The sequence below is a fragment of the Heterocephalus glaber genome, unplaced genomic scaffold, assembly GCF_053883595.1.
Source record: "Heterocephalus glaber isolate CG9 unplaced genomic scaffold, H.glaber_assembly_v1.0 deba00001457, whole genome shotgun sequence".
NCBI lineage: Eukaryota > Metazoa > Chordata > Mammalia > Rodentia > Bathyergidae > Heterocephalus > Heterocephalus glaber.
This window is the reverse complement of record NW_028258305.1, coordinates 36,515,929-36,535,481: the sequence shown is the minus strand read 5'-3', so window position 1 is coordinate 36,535,481 and position 19,553 is coordinate 36,515,929. Positions and strand designations below refer to the sequence as shown.

General features: G+C 39.9%; 2 pseudogenes; both read right to left on the bottom strand.

Annotated features, from left to right (window-relative positions):
• Nucleotides 1–4,815: 4,815 nt before the first annotated feature.
• LOC110348014 (sialomucin core protein 24 pseudogene) lies at nucleotides 4,816–11,688 on the bottom strand (annotated as a pseudogene).
• A 3,685-nt stretch (nucleotides 11,689–15,373) lies between these two features.
• On the bottom strand, nucleotides 15,374–19,238 carry LOC101702598 (pre-mRNA-processing factor 17-like; annotated as a pseudogene).
• Between the last annotated feature and the right edge of the window lie 315 nt (nucleotides 19,239–19,553).

The window sequence follows — 19,553 nt, the reverse complement described above, 5'->3', positions numbered from 1 at the left end:
GTATTGTATACCTAAAATGTACCAATAAAATTAATTTTTTAAAAAAAGAAAAAATTGTTTCAGGATTTCTCTGTATTTGCCCCCATACTTTGGTACCTGCTCTCAGTCTTTTTTTTTTTATTGGTACATTTTAGGTATACAATATAATGACATTCATCATTGGAAATTTGCACCTTTAAGTAATTTCTCTTGGTTCTTATTTTTTCCCCCTTCCCCTGTGCTCCCTTCAATCCCTCCACCCTTCCCTATGTACTCTCAGTCTTGTTATTCAAAATGTGGTCCTCAGACAGACAGCATCAGCACCAACTGGAGACTGTTAGAAATGCAAAATCTCAGCCCCACTTGGGCCCGCAGAATATTTACTATAAGAAAATCCCCAGGTGACTAGTGTATATTGAAGTTTGAAAAGTATTCAGATGTCTCCCAAACAAATGTCTCCCAAACTTTTTGGCAAATGTCAAAATCATGTGGAGCTTTCTTCAAAATGCAGCTGCCAGACTCCACTCAGTTCATAATTTTTATGCATATCAAAATTTAAGAAACACTGCTCCAATGGCTTCCCCTCACTTCCCCTCAGACTGCAGTTACTTTTTCTTGAAAAGGAAAAAGGGAAATTTTAACTATCTGCCGGGGGTTTAGCTCAGTGGTTCCGGTGCCTGCCTCACAAGCACAAGGTCCTGAGTTCAATCCCTGGTACAAAAAAAAAAAAAAAAAAAAGATGTCATTGAACATAGTTTCGTCACTAATTAGTGTTGATTCTTAGCTTCATGTGAGATGGAAATGAGATATGGACAGAGTCTTGACCTTGTTGATGGCCATAATCATTGCCTGCCTTCTTCTCCAGAGCCCTCTAAAAGGGAGGGTCCACATGTAGCCTTCCAAGACATTATCAACTGGGTGAGGGTTCCTTCTCAATTTGTATAGAAATAATAAATTAGCAAAATGCAGCTGTGTGCATGTTAGCATTCCTGAGCTTTGAATGCCAGTAGCTATCAGCTCTTTCAGCGTTAGTAGCCCTCCTTGCACTTCTTGCCAACAGCTACCGGTGAGCCCCAGGAAATCTAGCCGTCAGAGATGGTGGCTCCTGGCAGTTTCCTGTTGCAGTATGTCATCATCTGCTGCTAACCACTCTCAAAGTCACCAGCTCCAGTTGCTCGCCCCTTAGTGTACCAGCTCAGCATGCCTTAATCAAGACAGAAATCACAAATAGGCAAGACATGCCAATGGAGACTTTATTGGGCTGTAGTATAAGGAGAAATAGCACAAGGACTGGACCTACTAAAAATTAGGAAGATTCCTTATAAAGAACTCAGGCTTCTTATCTGATGATGGGTATGGGGGGGGGGGTTGCAGACCTAGTTGAGGAGGGCTGAAGAGAACTGGAATCATCCAGAAAGGCTACAGGACAGAGTCTTCTGGGATAGGTCTGCATCTGAGCCTGCTGCACTCAAAACAAGTATCTCCCGGAGCAGCTGTGGGGTGCCAGATGTGGCTAAGCTGGCTGCAAAGTGTTTGAGGGCAGCCACATAAGAAAAACAAAAAGTACCTCTTGGCAGAGCATTTGGGGTTTCTCTTCTGTTTCATTTTCTTCATCTTAAAGTAGTAGATATCTAGCTAAAACTTGGCTTAACTGGCACATCTTGGGTACCAAAGACAGTATCACTTATATCTCAGTTGCACCCTAGGTCAACCTTCTGGGATACCCAAGGAGGGGCCTGGCACCACTCTAAGGTCTGGTGAGGTCCTCAGCACCCTCTTTCTCTCTTCTCTGGGACTCCTCAGAGGCCTCCAGGACTACAGAAGTGCACCGCTCTCCTTCTCTGTCCATGGACTGCTTTCAGAAGAGTTCCTGTCATCCTGCTACCTTGAAGTGGCTGTTTCCCTTCCTGCTCCAGGCACCTTTCCAGACTTTCTGCACAATCAGCTGAGCAGGTGCTTCCTCTGGTCTTCCTGAAAGCCCGAAGTTCTGTCTTCTTCTCCAGATACATCTCTCCTTCCCTTCCCACTTTCCACTCCCCTTGACACAGCAGTTCATTAATGTGTATACATGAAATTCTCATAGCTCGCAAGCGGGATGGACAGCAGGTTCAAACCCAGCTCCCTGCACCATAGAGCCTACTCTTTGGCCCCTACACCAGTGCCTCCCAAGGTCCACTCCACCTTCTTCCAAAGACAGAATAAGAGCAGGTTCCTTCCTTCTCCTCCATTGGTAAATGTCTGTTTTGGGTCAGGGCAGAGGAGACAGGCTGATCATGAGGCTTGATGTGGTCTTATTAACTCTCTTCTATATTGTTCTTGCTTTCATTTCAGGAGGAATAGGCCTGCACAGTTTTAATTATTATAGTATCACAATATTAAAACATTTACACTTTTTTCAATAAACGTGTAGATTTATTTTAAATCAGTTTGGTACATAATACAGATTGGTTTTGTAGTTTTTAACAAAGTGAAATAGAAACTTCTAAATACACCAGTGTCTGCCTGTGCATTAAGTATAAGGGAAAATAAGGTATCTGACAGAACTACGTCGACATGAACAAATCAGATGAAGAATTTGCAAAGGTTTCTAATATACCTTCTGGATTAAGAAAACCCAAAAATTATTAATGGCTCAAGACACTACATTGCTAAAAGGAAGGGAGGGAAAGAAGAGGCTGTGAATTCTGTTGCAAGAGCTCATTAGACTTGCAAAATCTAACTTCATATGGTTTTGTCATCAGAGAAGTGCTCAAAATTATGGAAGCTGCCAATTATTTCAACAAAATTTCCTACATGTGTTGACAGTAATGTGTTCAACCAATTCCTATCCAGGTAAGTGACAGTTACACCATTGCAGCTCATTTTTGTCACCTTGTAAGGATGGAAATTCTGTATATTTTCAAATGAATCTTACAGCACTCACCAAACACCAACAGCCATGGCACCATAATAAATTTTGTGAAGTACCTAAAATATTACTAATAGAAACACAAAATTGTGAGGTAAGCCTAGCCTTTTCCAAAAATCTTTAAAGCCAGAGATTTAAACAATTAAGGCACTTGAAAACATTATGTGTATTTAAAGGTGTGCAAGTAAAACAAACTTTAGCTGTTTAGCTATACCAGCGATGACAAATAAACAGTAACTCTTCATTTTGAGAACCTTTAATATAATCACCTAAATATAAGGAGTTTTGGTTTATGAAATGAACCAAAGCAATCATTTCCTATGATAAACTACTGAAAACCAAGTGCTAAACTCAGCTACTATAGGCTAAAGAGAAAAAAAAATGACCTAGTAAAGCAAAATCCTATTTTAAACTAATTAAGGCCTCTGAAGTAAGCCAATGTGTCAAAGGTAAGGGAGAAGTAACCCACCTAAAACTAAGAAAATTAGTGCTTGATGAGAACGACAGAAACAAAAGTATTCATGCTTATCATTCTATGGGAATTGAAATCAAGGAGGAAGTTTAAAAAAGGACAGCACAGTCTATCCAAGGCAATCATTAAAAATCTAACCTGATCAAAAACCCAATAGGGATTGTTTGTTTGTTTGTTTGTTTTGAGAAAGAGTCTTACTTTTTAGGGCAGGCTGGCCCCAAACACAAGGAGATCCCCCATGCCCCACCTCCTAAAGCCAGGCGTGCCCCACTATGCCTGGCTTAAAACTCATAGGTTTTGTGAAATTGCACTGCTCACATTTGCTCTGAAAACTTAAGATGATTGTCTCATTTTAAAAGCTAATAAATCATTCTAAAACTTACTTCCTTACAGCCTCAAAAAAGTTATTTTCCAGGAAAGCTTGGGGAAAGTCTTTTCAAAGTATAATAGTATTAGGACATCTTTTTTTGAGTACAAATAAAAAGTTACCTAATCAAGTTTATCTCTCCTCTTTTCAATAGCCCTAAGAAAAATGTTAGGAGGTTCAAAATATGAAGGCTTTCAACTTTGTGTAATATTCTTCAGCTGAACTTTCTCAGCTACAAAACAAAATTGTTTTTAACTAAATATTAACCTTATGCTATCTGGAATCAGGTTTACTATTGCTTGCTTCAACAGTATATCCTCAGAACCTTTACCTTCCTTATCGTAAAAGAACAAATCATAGACATTTTAAGTTACAGCCTACCTTTCAGTCTGTCTTTTAAAGCACTGTTCTTTATATTCTCAGTGATATAATGTGCTTTATAAGTATGAATGAGAACCTGTTATACATAAATGATTTGTATCCTTTCCATTCATTTCTTTAAATCTGGAATGTAATTCCCTATGTGGCAACATATTCCTAATGTAGAAAAAAGTAACCTATTGAGCACAAAATTTTATAAGGATATAGTTTAGTACTACTAAATAGATTAATTCCACTTTTGAAATGCTAGCCAAAAATCCATCCGATGAATGCTTGTTTGGCACACTTCTCAATTCTGATCACTAATATCTTGAGTTAGGATGAAAATAATGCAGTTTTCAGGCTTTAAGATGACTAAATTTAATCTGCTAAGAGTCATTAGGTTGTCTGCCCAGGATAACATTTTCCATCACTTGCAGAAAGTTATATTTGGCATGTCAGGAAAAGAAACAATCCCACAGCAGCAGCCATTTAAAATAAAAGAAGACAGCCACAAGGATTCATGCAGAATATTTAAATATTCTTTTTAGCAAAATGATTTAACTGATTTTTCTTCAGGGACGATGCTCCAAATTATCCTATGCATACTTTGTAAATTTAAAGATCCTGGAATAGTGTCTTCCGCATGGGACTTCTTGAAAGATAGTATTTTGGTTTCAGTGAGTTACATAAATGAATTGCCAGTCCTCATTAATTTAATAGGTCCATTTACAGAGTATGGTAATTTCATTCCTTAGATTTGCAGAACTCATAAAGCAAGAAAATTACAGCCTGTACACCCAAGACAAGGACAATTCCTCCAATGAAACTGGCTGCATCAAAGGTAGACTTCTATACAGGTTCTAAGGTTGAAGTCAAAGTGGTATTTGCTGCACCTGTTGTGGTAACTGTGGTGGAAGCAGGGGGAGGCAGAGTTGTGGTTTCAGCTGTTGTACTGGTTGGCACTGGAGCAGCAGTAGTTGGCACAGAAACACAAGGCAGTGTTGTTCACCATGCTACAATTACTAACTGTCGAATTATCGGAGGAGTAGCTCTTACTTGCTTCATTACATTCTATCCAATAGCAAGTAGTATTAGCAATACTTGAATTAAAACAGAGCAAATAGCTTTTGTGGCTTTCACAGGTTTCTGATGTTGGGGTGGCTGGCCGCGAGGCAGCGATCACGGTCGTCGAGACAATCTTGGTGGGCACTAAAGTTGTGTTTGCTGTCCCGGTTGGGGCCACGGTGACGTTGGGGCCCAGAGAGCGCATTCTGCAGGCAGAGCACAACCAGGCAGGTGGCGGCCCAAAGGAACGCGCTGGAGATCCTGGACCACGTCCTCAGCGCTGGTGTCCTGGGGACAGCTGCAGAGCACAACGCTACGTCCGTGCCTCCACCCCCCACCCCCCACCCCCCACCGTGGCCTTAAAGCATTTACTCTTACAATAACAGTGATTATAAAGTGGAGCTGTCCTCTCATATTTAACCTAAGAACTGAGGGATTCACCTCAGGAAAAGAATGCACAGGACAGATGGGGGGTGGGAGCGGTACCAAGGATCGAACTCAAGACCTTGTGCTTGCTAGGCAGGCGCAGCACCACTGGGCTATATCCCCAGTTCCTACACAGGACAGATTTTGAGAGAAAATCTCCCAAAGTAGGCTTTCCTCAGCAGATTGCACAATAGGTGAAACGGAGTTGGAATGCAAGCCCCATGCGTGGGACACGGAGCACTGACCAGCAAGGGATCTGCCTTGTGTCCACTTGCAGGTGTTGGCAAGAGGAAAGAAGCTGAGGAAACCTCATCCTCAGGGGAAGATGAGCAGTGGAAAGCCTGTCTCAGTAGCCATTTCAGGAAGCAAACTAAGCTGTACACCAAACATGATGACAAACAGAGTAAGATCCCTTAAACTGCACAAATGGTCATGCTTGCATAGTGAATGACACATAGACCCGTCAAAGGAAAAGGACCATATGTTTGCCTTCAGGACAATGGGAAACTTGGTTCTACCCTCAATTTGTCATGAAGAGAACACATCCCCTTGGGCTACAGAAGCTCCCAGAGGAGAGGTGGCTAAGTGTGGCCACCTGATCTAGGAGAGAAACAAGCCCAGAAATCTAACCCAGGACTGCTAAGTAGGCCTGGGGCTACAGGAGAGTAAAACTTTTTGTGGATTCTCTGAGGAAGGAAGATTTGAGCTGCCTGGTCTTTAAAGGTTGAATATCAGGATCTGTCTGTCTGTTGTAGATGGGACTGCCACAGCAACCACACAAGGCCAAGATAAAGTTCTCAGAAAGGGCACAGGCTGGCCAGCCTGAGCCAGGAGGTGAGGCTGGAAGGGAGGCTGAAGTGGACTTGGCCACAGTGTCTCCTTGGGAGTGAAGAACAGGAAGTGGATGGGGACTTTGAGCCAGAGAAGCCATGCCAACCAGTCCAACCGTGCCCACAATTATCTTGTGATGAAAGATAAACTCTCCTCTGAGAATACCTTTTACTTTCATCTCTGAGGGAAGTTCATCTGTAAGAAATTCAGTTTGGTCTTGATCAAAGGAAGGAAAAAAAGGGTGAACTCATGGAGTATAACATGGTGACTATCATGTTTTCTGTAGTTAAGCTGTCTTGGTTCAAATCCTGACTCCATTCATTATAATGTGGCCCAGAAAAAGTTATTTATTTTCCTGTGACTTAGATTCCGATTCTCCAAAGGTTCTGAAGATAATTATTACTCTTACCCTAGGTAATATTGTCAAGATAAAATGAAATAAAGTACAACAGAACAATGCTGATATGTGATAAATATTCATAGATGTTAATAGTTAGTACTGGGTAAAAAAAGAGAAGTCCCTGCAGATTTACAATCTTCAAGTGTAAGAATCACCAGGGAATCTTATCTAAGCAATATTAGGGAAGTTTAGATTAGATATGAAGAATCTGCCTTTCAGTACTACTCCAGGTGACACTGATGCAAGTAATCCAGGGTGTCCTGTAAGGAACCCTGTCCTGAGGGTTGCATGAGTGGTGGCAACTCCCCAGCACAGGCAAAGCCCCAAGGGCAGTTTGTCAGAGCAAAGCCCAGGCAGGAGACAGTTGGAGATAGCAGTGGACCTGCTCTAATTTCCACCTGGAACATTCCTTGTCGTACTTGACTTACTTCTGTCCTGTCCCATGAAGGGACCCACCAAGACATAGACCTGTGCAGAGCAACGGGAAGGTTTGATAAGGATACCTCAGTATTATTAATACGAAAGTCTCTCATTCCAAAAGAAACTTTCTCATAAGGATACACACAGCACCATTTTTAAATGTTGCTGTTCTTCTACTATGTATATTCTGCTTCTGTAAAAAGGTTCGATACTTTCTGCTGTTCCAAAGAAACAAAGTTTGGAATTGACACTTCATGTGCGCATTTGGGAAATGCTTCTGCAGCAGATTAGGGAGGTTAAATGGCAGAACTTTCTGGGGTTTCTGAGCAGCCAGGCACCCCTCCAGATGTGCCCTTCAGCTCCTCTGGAACACTAGGAGAAGCCCCATATTCCAAATAATAGCAGGCTGAAACCCAAATATGCTCTTTGTGATCTTGGATCCCTCTGAGCAGCATCCCAGATGGAAGTGAATTCAAATTTGTAACCAACAGATTCCCTTGAAGTCTTTCCCTGTTACAAAGCCCTAAGCAAGCACTTAGCCTCCCTCTCACTTAGCACCTGCATGAAACTTAAAAATTTCTAAATGCACAAAGAATACATGGCTTGGTTGCTCTTTGAGTTCAGTTCTGGACTCCATGCTGATACTAGCTCCTTAACATCTGCATGTTCAGAAATGGTTTACTGGGAAGAATGAGGGTGGGATGGCAAGGGAGTGCACTTGTCCTTCATACTAGATGGCTCCTCAGCTGCAAGGTCTCCTTCCACGCAGTTTGGCTGTGCTCCTCATTGAAAAATTATGGCAAAGGTATCCTAAGTTGTGGGAGGTTTTCCCCCAAGCAACTCAAACTCTACATGAGCCTCTGCTCTATTCTATTTATCTACTACCTTTTAGCTTATGTTCCTGCTCTGTATCCTTTGGAGTTTAATAGAAGAAAAATCTACTTTGAAATCTGACAGACTGGTTTGAACTGGGTCCTGCCATATAGCAGTTATATAATTTAGACAAATTATTAGCTTCTGTTTGCCTTGGTCCCCTTATCTGTAAAGTGAGACTGATTCAGTGATCTTTCAGAACAGAACCCAAAGTTGCAGAAATGGGAAGGAAAATGTATGGGAGTGGGCTATTAAGAACAACAGAGGGAGAAAACAGGTAACTTCTCCCCACCTGTAGTGGACTACTGAATGACAGAAAAGAAAAATGAAAGAAATAGTATCTTTTTTTTTTGTACCGGGGATCGAACTGAGGTCCTTGCTCTTGCGCAGCAGGCAGAGAAACCACTGAGCTAAATTCCCGGCCCAAGAAATAGTATCTTAATGTGACAGTAGAGCTGGACTGTCAACTTCATTGTCTTGAGAGCCACATAGGGGTTTAGTAAAGCACACTCCCAGGGGAGTCATGAAGGTATGACTTTGGTCCCTGGCCCCTCCTCTCTGGCACTGTTCCCCTGCTCTGCTTCCCCACTGCCATGAAGCCAGCAGCTTTGCTCCAGCATGCCCTTCCACTTGGAGGTTCTGCTTTGTAACCAGCTGACCCTGGACTGAAACCCCTGAAACCATGAGCTAAATTAAGTCTCTCCTCCTTTAAATTGTGGGTGTCAAGCATTTTGTCCCAGTGGTGGGAAATCTGACTCATATATACACATAAATTGCTGGCTCAGAGCACATACCACATCTTGTAGGACAACACCCCAACCTACAAAATATTGTCTTCCAGTGGGCACATAACTGAGAAGATGATAGATGATTCTTTCCTTACTACTAGGACCACACATGAACAGGCTATAAGGCTATTCACTGGGGTGTATCTTATGATACAGGCCAGAGATGGCAAAGTTTTTAGAGACCAAATGCCAAATTGCAACCCAAAACCCACTTATTTATCACAAACTGCCAACACTGTGATTAAATGTGAATACTGAGGTTTTAGTTTTTAAAAAAACAACCTTATACATTAACATCTTTTGTCTTAAAAGAAAAACACATGTAACACATGTGCCATAAGTTTGCCACTGGTATTGGTTCCAAGTCAAAATTTTCTCCCTCATCAGTTTGTCAAAGGAAATTCCCCAGGAAGTTGAGCCTCCTGCTTTGCACAATTTATTTGTACCTTTAGGACTTGATCTGCCAACACATTTCTCCTCATCTGCACTTTATTCCATGCAACTGTCAGTGATAATTTGAGTGACCATGCTGCAGTCATATGCCCTGGATTATGAATATCCAATATTCTTCTGAAGAGGAGTTTACCTCAGCACTTCTCAGATGGTTAAACAACCCAAACTGAAATTCTATTTTTCAGACTCTGTTTCCTAGGATTATTTCTACTACTTGTTATGGTTTGGGGCCAGAAATAGATGATGCCATCAGAAATAGATCGTTTTGGGCTGGGGATTTAGCTCAGTAGTTTCACCACCTGCTGTGCAAGCGCAAGGACCCGAGTTCGATCCCCAGTACCAAAAAAAAAAAAAAATAGATCATTTTGAGAAAGTTAATAAAGCTATTATTAACAAATATATGTGCAGAGTGTGAGCAGACCAAAAAGGATGATGTATGCCCTGGGGCTTTCATCTTCCCTAAGGCTGAAGTAATGAGAAAAGGGGGCCAGTTACTGTCATCCAAAAGGGATGACTTATGTAGACAGGGCTTCCTTGAGAGAAGTTTAAGATTAAAGACATGGCAACCTTGAGGTAACCTTACATGAAGAGAAATTCCCATTCTTCCTTCCAGTCTTTTTCCAGGCTCCCAACTGACTGAACTCAATTAGGGGTCGAAGGATCAGACTGATACTGCCTATTGATATTGTCCACAGTCTTCTGAGGGAAAGAGCATCTGGAGTGACACATAAAAACTACCAGGCACAATATAACTTGCTGGCTGAAGGCCACTGCTTATGCCAACACTATAGTACTTCGTGTTGGGCAACTCAAGTCACATGATCACTTATGATCCCATGATCAAAACTGTATTTCTACCAGGGCACGATAGCAACCTAGCAGCTGTTCCTCAAAGAAGAAAGCATGACTGATCCCAAAATTCTCAATGTCCTTCAACATGTTTCTCCCACAGGGTCTCACTAATGGCTCCAGAACATTCCTACTAGATAATTGGAGCATCACTGAGGCAGCTATGTCACAAGACCCAAGTGGCAAAGCAGCTTATGCTTATAAATATGTGGTAAATGAGTTAGAGCAGCAAAATAATATAAGAGACACATTGCCACCTGAATAGAATGCTATGCCACCGGATGCTATGCCCTTTTTTTAGTAACAGAACTTGATATACAGCAATTAATCTTTCACTTTGAAGGAGATAATCTTTATATATCACAGACTTTATACTTTCTAGAAACTTCACTGGCAAGTCATAAGTTTACCTCTTAGTCTCTGAAATGCATACATCTAGCAAAGGCTCCTATAATATTTATTAATTCTCATTGACTGAGCCTGCCGATGCCATATTATCTGTGTAGTGGATCACATGAAATCTATGGGACTGTGAGATGATCACACATCTCTCTAGAGCTCTCTGTAGACTCCATTTTGATAGGTGACGCAACACGTAGGTAAAACAGTAAAGGTGTGTGTTGGTATAAAGGTGTGTGTTATGACTACTAAGCATATCTCTGTGCACCAGATCTAAATATTTTTTTACTATGCTTATTAAATAAAACTTTAGTAGGTCACATTATATTAGTTTCCTATCAATGCAATAACAAATTACTACATACTTAGTGGCTTGAAACAACACATATTTATTATATCATATTTCTGGAGGTCAGATATCTGAAAAAAGGCCCCATAGGGCTAAAATCAAGATTTCAGTAGAGCTGTACTCTTGGCTAATATAAATTGGCACAACCTGATAATCCTCCTCCAAAGTCAGACTTTTTACTGTCTCTTAGAATCTTTGGGGATCTGTGATTATGGGTCTGGAAATAATAAAAAGTGGTGGGATGAGTCTGGATGTGAATACATTTCCTTTTGCAATTGCTTTCAAGTAACATTAGTTGAGATCATTTAGACTCTTTGAATAAGGGGGTTATTCCAAGAATCCAGGTCACTAGACACTAGTTCAGATTCTAGTTCCTGGAATCTCACTCTTTCCTATCAATGGCTCGATTTTCACAGAAAGATCAAATAAGCCATGAATCTAACTTTGCTGTAACATTGCAATCTGCAGCATTAAATTTTGGGTCTGATTTTGTAGATAGAGATCAGATCTAAAATTTGATTGCAAAATTAGAGATAAAAATTTCTTATAAGGAAGTCATAAAAGAGCTCTGATTTTCTGGCTGCTCTGAGCCAAGAAATTTAAGTCTTGAGTTCTTCCTATTCCTTTTAAATGTTCTCCAATGCAGTCAAAAGCAGTTGTCCTTTCTCATCCTCCTTGTGGTCCTCACATCCATTATCATATTCTACGTAGGTCCCCCGAAGTTTTGCCTTCAACAGGCACTTCATTATAGACATCTACACACAATAATTTAAGTGGCTATTTTGCCATTACATGCCATGGCCTACCAATATCTGTTTTCCTCCAATGGATGAAGTCATCACTGTTTAAAATCTAACCAGGTCAGAGCCTCATACTTGAGGATTTCTTTCTTGGTGCCTTATGCTTTATAAGTCAGGAAAGACACAGACAAGAAAAAATCAAATAGAAACTTTCAAAATGTAGAAGTAGTTCTGGACCCAAAAGTGCAGCAATTCCAGAAAGATGTTACCATCAACCTTAACTGCCTAGAGTACTAAGTGGGTAATTTTCAGGAGCCACTGAGAACATGTTTTCTGTTTACCAAAGCCCAACCTCTGCTCACCACAATATTTGGAGTGATAATGCTTTTGGCTTCTCTTCTGCCTTCCAAATCACATGTGAATACCATTCATTGAAAGAATATAATACAGAATCTCGCTGGAAGAAATTCCCAAAATATTCCATTTTCTGAGATACAGAGAAGACGTACAAAAGAAAAGGAGACACTGAGTTTTCAATGGACAATTTTGTGCATTACATAGAAAAGCAATTTCTTTAAAGAAATGATGGTGACTTCACAGAGTAGAATAGTGTTGTGGTGTGTGTGTGTGTGTGTGTGTGTGTTTAAAATCTTTACCTAACAAAATAAAATCTTGACATTTGTAGTAGATATCAGGGTTGCCTAATTCTTTTTTGTTTTCCAGGTCTATTAGAGAATTTCTTTTCCTTGAGTTCTTTGAGGTTAAGTGGAGCTTAATTTAGTCAAAGAAATTGGAACAGATGTCACAAATCCTAATCCTTGGCCCCTGCAAACCCATGTGGAAGCTGGTTATTGAGGGTGCTCAATGCTCCGCCCACTACTCCCCTGTCGAAGTAATAACAGAACCCAATGCTGACTGAAAGGTGGGATTCTGACTCATCCCAAGGAAGACTTATGTCTGGAGAGTCCCTGACCCACATAAACTTTGCTTAAGCAAGAAATAAATCTTTACTGATTAAAGACACATCATATCCGAAATTGTGTATTACTCTCACAGTCTGTTCTAACTGGTACAGATATTGATGACAGAAGGGGCAAGAGATGTTGTCAAACCAAAATTTAAAATGTGTGGTCTTGTGTGTAAGAGCCCCCAATGGCAAGTGAGAAAACTGATACTGAAAGCTGGAAAGATGATGAGGGGCAAATCATTTGGCAAACTGTGAATGGCAATAAGGCAATCATGTACTCAATAAACTTGAATACAGAGCTTGGAAAACAGGAAAGAAGGAGTTGTGTGCATTTGTTGCTGCATGAGGCAAAGGATTACGGAAAAAAAAAAAAAAAAAAACAAAGAATGAACCTGGAAAAAAATTGGCTTTTTTTCTATCTGAAATGAAAGAGAATATGCAGTCTGGAAGAGAGGATAAGGCTATTGCTTCTCAAGTCAAACAGTAAATATATAGATATACAGTAAATAGAGAGAGAGATATAGATATATAGATATAGCTTGCTTCAAGAAAGAAAGAAATCAAAAGTCACTATACTGATAGCTGGACCTTTGAATAGACAGAAGTATTTCCGATAAAATAAAACCCTCTTGTAAGTGTTCCCCCAAGAAATTCTTCCAATTAGACAAAATAACTCAGGGAAAATGTGCTAAAGCATGATTCTTCCACAATTTCCAATAAGCTCAGGGCATATTAAAGTTATGCCAAGAAAGAAATTGGGATGAGAAATAAAATACCGGAAATCTGAGTGATGTGTTTTAAAAAGAACTGTGGATATCCCATTGACACAGGAAATTGATTTTAATCAAATTGATAAACAGATTAATAAGGCTTTTTTCTACCAAAAAATGCTTTATTTAAAAATTGGATATTGTCAAAAAAGAGAAAGTTTTTATATACAGCTACTTAGTTTAGAAACAGTGAAAAAACAATAAAATAAATCCAGATTTAGAAATTGTGATTTGTAACATACTAGTGCTGAACAATGGTTTAGATGTATGATTATCTTTGTCCCATCTCATTTCGATAATTTACATTTGTTAAAACCAGTGGTTGGGATTAAAGAAAGGTCTTAATTCTTTCCTCTTAGCCGCCACTATTCCTGGCTATAGATACAAAGAAATGGCAGCAGCTAGGCAGTGTGCTTCTATTTCTTTGAATGCCTGTATGTAAAAAGAAAAAAAAAAAATCTTCGTTTTTATTTCCTGTTCTTGTTTTCTTTGAAATTTATTTATATGTGGCTATAGGGCCTGGTCATATTTATCAGCTCCTCTATCCCCTTCTTGTGGTACCTGGGATTGAACTCAGGGCCTTCAAAGTGAGCTACATCCCCAGCCCTTTTTAAATTTTGAGACAGGGTCTCACTAAGTTGCTAAGTTGCCCAGACTGGCTCAAACTTGTGATCTTCCTGACTCAGAGTCCCAGAGTGTGGGGTAACAAGGTGTGTACTACAATGCCTGGCTGACCAGGCCTTTTTAAATTTTAATTTTAAAAGATGGAAGCTCTCTGAAGGCAAGGACCTTGCACTGCTGAGATAGCACGAGACTTGGAGCTTAATCCTCATAGGTTATCAATACTCGACGTAACTTTGCTTCCCAAGTCAGCTCTCTGAACAGTTACCGTCCGGTCTTCAGCATGGGTGCTACACTATCTCAAACCACATTCAAACATCTAACACAGACTTTATAACCCAACAGGAGAAATGGCTTGTCAAACTAAAGTGGCGTTGGCTATTATAATCTAGAGGCTATCTTGATTTCATAATTTGAAGCTTTTAAACTTTGTTTTTAAATCAGAGTAACTACTTTTCAAACTGGGGAACTCTAGCCATCTTCTTGTCCTGCCAATTTTTTTCAAAGATTTGGAAAATTTTTTAATTTTTTTCTAATCTTAAAAATTCTCTTGTATGTATTTAAAATCAAAATCAGAATAATTTTGAAGATAAAACATGACTTCAAAAAAAAAGACTTCAAAAAATTGCAAACTGGCATTTTGGGCTATGCCTTCATACTCCACCTTCTCTGAGGAGAATTTCACAAGTAACACTCGTGAAGCAATGACCCAGGAGGCCCTGATTTCTTGAAGTGTAGCCAGGTCCTTACTAACAGTGAATAAAGAAAATTCAAAGCCTTGGCTCATTCACTTGAGTTCAATATTCATAAATAATATAATTCTCTGCTTAATTATATAAGTCCTGTCTACACTGATCAGGAAGAAAGTCAAGCAAAGAACTCTGGACTGATTTTTATTTTACATTGTTTAATAATTAGAGAAATGTTTCAGTCAAAGATTATTGATTTGCAAATTAAAATATACAACATACATCATAAAAAGTAGTGGAACTCATGAAGCCAAAAATCTAGAACGTGATCCACTGAATGCAATGGGAATAGCAACTGTGGGTGGTTTTATCCTTCTTTCAAATATGTATCAATAGAAAGTCAATGGTTATTTTCTGTGTAAATACCATCCGTAAAGACCAAAATTAAGTTGCCAGTGGTATTATATGAGGCAAATTTACAAAATTTGTTGGTTTTTTTTTTAACAATGAGTCAGCTTCTTAAGGCCATGTAAGGAAAACATTATCTATGAATCAAGTTGTCATCCAACACATTTAATAATTAAATATAGTTAAATATGACACTGGATTAAAAATGGTCCTCCATAGTTTAAGGACTAATCTCTTTAATCCCACAATTTAATGAGACCATCCCAGCCACACGTGATGGTGTTTCAAGATTGTGCTACACTGTACCTATACACACTTTATCATGAGCTTTAAACTGACTGTGGAGTTTTGTGGTTTTCCAGTCGCAATTGTTTAATTTTCCATTAGAATCTCCTGAAATCACATAGCTCACATCTGGTAAAAATTCCACTTGACAACCACAGCCTGGTACCACATGACCCTTAAATTTTTTTTCTTATTCAATCTACATCTGTTCTGTACCCCAGAAATTAAGATTTGGTTGTCCATTAATTGGCATGCTAGTCATTTCCCATTTGGAGACAAAGTCACTGCAGCCATTGAGTGCATACTGGGCTTGGCTATATACTTGAAATCTGCAGGGCTATCCCATTCCCAAACTCTTACGGTCTTATCATCAGATCTACTCACAAATCCGTTCTCATCAACAAAAATGTGATGGTGTTGACAGTTCCCAAATGTCAATCATATTTCTGCACAATTTCTCCACTTTGAGTGTCTCAATGCACATCTTTTTTTTTTCTTTTTAATTCTTTTATTGGCACATTTCAGGTATGCAGTACATTTACATTTATCATTGGGTGTTTGAACCTGTACATGATGTATCTTAGTTCTTATTTTTTCCCCATTACCTGTGTGCACTTCACCCCCTCCAACCTTCCTATTTACATAGATTTCGTTTCCTTTCTTTTTTTTCTTTTCTCATAATTTTTCCTTTCCCTTCTTCCCTTTCCCCTTCCCCTCCCACCACCCCTACACCTTTGGACCTTTTCCTATTTCAAATTATCAATTATTCACTTTAATCCTTATTTACACTTTCAGTTTCTCACACTAGAGAAACTATTTGATATTTATGCATTTGTGTCCTATTTATTTCACTGAAGAGTATGGCCTCAACCGCGGTGCTCGCAGAGCAGCAGATCCCGCTCTCTGTGGTGAAGCTCTGGGCCTCGGCTTTTGGTGGGGAGATAAAATCCATTGCTGCTAAGTACTCAGGCTCACAGCTTCTGCAAAAGAAATATAAGGAATACGAGAAAGATGTTGCCATAGAAGAAATCAATGGCCTCCAGCTGGTGAAAAAGCTGGCAAAGAACATGGAAGAGGTGTTTCACAAGAAGTCCGAGGCAGTTCGGGAAAGGAGAATTGCTGTCTTAGTAAGAAGGCAAGTGTGAACTGAGCTTAGTGCATGCTCTTGTTCTTCTGAAGCTTTGGCCCTGGGTACAGCCTCAGTTGCCTCATCTGTAAAATGGGAAGACTCACACGGGAAACTTGAAGATCAGTTACAATTTTGAGCTACTTGGCACAGACCCTGCACATGAACAGTGTTCAAAGAGTGAAAGCTACTGCTAGGATTATTGCTTAAATAAGATGAGTCCTGTCCGCAGAGGTTCTGAGCTGCCTTTAAAGAGAAAAAGCAGTTTATCTGAACAACACTAGTGTACTGCCAGCAGCCCTTGGAAGCAGGCCTCCAGCATGTCCTTATGTCTCACGGTCCTCCCTACATGCGTGGTGGCAGCTCACAGCTCAGAACAGATACCCAAAATGAAAACAATAATTTTAAAAATCCCATGTAATTACCATTTTCTGTTTGTAAAATGGATACTTTTGTGATAGGATTTTTAGAATACAGTGGACCCTCGAGTTATGACCAGATTGACATACAAAAAACTTGAGTTCACTAGGTTAATGGAAGATTCATCTGCCTCTTGTTATCTACAGCGTGTGCCCTGGTAAACATCCAGATCTCAGCTGTATTGATTTACAACCACCCTGAGTTACAACCAGCCCTCAAGAACCGATCGAGTTGGTAAGTGAAGGTATATTGAAAAAACAGCAAGCAGAGAAAAAAAATAATCACCTAAAAGTCTCATCACCTGGCACAAAACTATGACTCATGTTCTTGTGCGTTCTTTCCTTACAGTCTCTTTTCTTCGCATTTCTGTGCATGTGTTTTCTTTCATCAAATTTTCAGTTATAGTACTTGCTCACTTTCTGTATCCAGCTTGTCACTTGTTTCTACCACTCTAGTGTGTGACTCTGTGTCACTGTATTTTATGATTTTCTTAATTGACTATGTAACATTCAATCTGTGAGTGTCCTGATTGATCCCAATCCCTGATTGATCCTGCTCTTCTGTATTTGGACATTTAAATTGTTTGCAAGTTTTGAAATACGTATTGCTGCAGTCAATCTTCTTCCAACTCCATAATAAGTCAAGTGACCAAACACCCACAAGCCAGGTGCTCCCTTAAGGACTTCCATGTACTCACAGACATGACGAGGGCGACAGTCATCACCCCCATTTTACAAAAGAGGAGACCAAGAGACAGAAGTTAAGTCATTTACCAGTGTCCCACCCTCTTCACTGCCTCCCTCCCTGTGAGCATCCCGGAGTGAACACTGATTTCTTCAGCATGACTTCCCCAACCCAGAGGACAGCTCGGAGGCTCTGAACCAACTTGTAAGGTTCTTTGTGCTTATGAAAACATTTCTGTCCCAGTAAGGTCATGTCACTTCACAGCCCCTCTAGCAGGAGCAGCCAAAAGAAATCATACCCATGGGGAAAAAAAAAAAAAGAGGGTGGCCTCAATATGCATCCATTTAGCTATAAATGTCTCTAGTTTCTCATTCTTTATGGCTGAGTAGTACTCCATTTTATTAAAAAAAAAACACACACACCTTCTTTATCCAGTTTCCAGTTGATGGGCACTTGGGCTGTTTCCAAGCTTTAGCTATTACAAACTGTCACTGCACATCTTTTTATCAGAAAACCCAACCACAAAGATATTTTATCTTCATCAGGATTGAATTGGACATAATAGGGTACTTTTCGGTTTGTGAATCTTGATATACACTGTCTTGCCTCAGTGTCCCAGAGTTTAAGATACCTGTCATAGGTCACACTGAGGACCTGGGTTCCTGCAATATTGAAGCAGACGTCCCTAATAGCTTTACTGTGACCAATAAATGTTTGTAGACAGCACTGTTCTTCATAAACCTCCCATAGGTTAATTTTACAGTCCATAGAACAAGATAGCAATAAATGGTCAGAGAGAGAGAACAACCTGACTGCACGCTTTGTGTGTCCAGACTACTATGAATTTTTTTATTTTTTGGAAGACAGCACTTTTCAGGTGGCACAGTGGGCAATAAATTAACACCAACACCCTGAGGAATGTGAAGACAGGACCTGCCTCAATAGTCATACATTTCTTTAACATGTTAGATTGTCTACTCCTCCCCAGGTTTCTCTTCTTCCGGTTTTCCTTTTTCCTGCCTCTTTGCTGTGATTTCATCCAATTCTCTTTGCTCTTCCTCTGAAGATTTGGCTACATCTTTTTCATCCACATATTTTGTCCATGGTCCCAAGAAACCATCAATATTATATGTATCATTTTCTTTGAAATTTTTCCTCTTTTCTGTTCTTCTGACCAGTTTCAAGTACAATTAAACCTCGGTTTTTTTCAGCTTCTTCTACAGACCAATATATTTAACAGACACTTGACTATTGTCTAAAAGGATTCAATGCATAAACACATATAACAAAAGTTCTCTTTTGCTGTTCAAACATGAAATCATTGATATGAACTGGTTCAGCACATCCAGAAAGCATATTTCTAAGAGCAGCCATTTGTTGTGTTGTAAAGGGATTTTCTGGTCCAAACTCAGGAGCAAACATGGTCTCATAGGTAGGATTATACTGAACTTCCTTAACAGCAGGGTCAAGATGAACTCCAGTCTCCAAGTCTTCCTTAACTGCAACCTCCAGAGCTGAGTCCACCACCACTGCCAGAGACGGCTTGGCAAAAGTGACTTAGTCAGGTGCATGAGGGAGGTGGTGACTGACAGTGGGCAGTAAACATAGGGTATCAACTGCCCTCACTCTCAGAGCCTGATTCAAACCCTGAACCTGAACCTGAACCACAGGAAATGGCCAGAGCTGCAATTGCAGCCAATATGATGGCAAGGGATCCGCGGAAGAAAGGAATAAGGCTTTGAGATATCTGAACTACCACGGGAAGCACAGGCTTATATTAAAAGAATCTCTGACTGTTAAAAACATCCTCAGACCAGCAAACCTCTATAGAGAGCGAGTAGACTAAGAAGGCTATCATGTCCCTTTCCCAATACTTTATTTTTTAACCAGTGAGGTTAATT